Here is a 510-nt window from a genome sequence, read left to right as displayed (position 1 = left end):
CAGCTTCATGATGGCTCCTAGATATTGAGCAACTTGCTCTCCAGTCACATCTTCATCCTCTTCTGAGGAAGAATAGTCTTCAGAGCTCATGAATGGCAGAAGGAGATTTAGTGGAATCTCTATGGTCTCTATATGAGCCTCAGATTCCCTTAGGTCCTCAATAGGGAACTCCTTCTTATTTGAGAGACGTCCCAGGAGGTCTTCCTCACTAGGATTTTTGTCCTTCTCCTCCCTTGTGCATTCGGCCATATTGATTACATCAATGGCCTTGCACTCTCCTTTTGGATTCTCTTCTGTATTGCTTGGGAGAATACTGGGAGGAGTTTCAATGGCTTTCTTACTCAGCTGGCCCACTTGTGCCTCCAAATTTCTGATGGAGGACCTTGTTTCACTCATGAATCTTAAAATGGCCTTAGACAGATCAAAAACTAAATTTGCTAAATTAGAGGGGCTCTGCTCAGAATTCTCTGTCTGTTGCTGAGAAGATGATGGAAAAGGCTTGTTATTGCT

The sequence above is a fragment of the Arachis duranensis genome, chromosome 6 (assembly GCF_000817695.3).
Source record: "Arachis duranensis cultivar V14167 chromosome 6, aradu.V14167.gnm2.J7QH, whole genome shotgun sequence".
Taxonomy (NCBI): domain Eukaryota; kingdom Viridiplantae; phylum Streptophyta; class Magnoliopsida; order Fabales; family Fabaceae; genus Arachis; species Arachis duranensis.
This window is presented reverse-complemented; position numbering follows the sequence as displayed.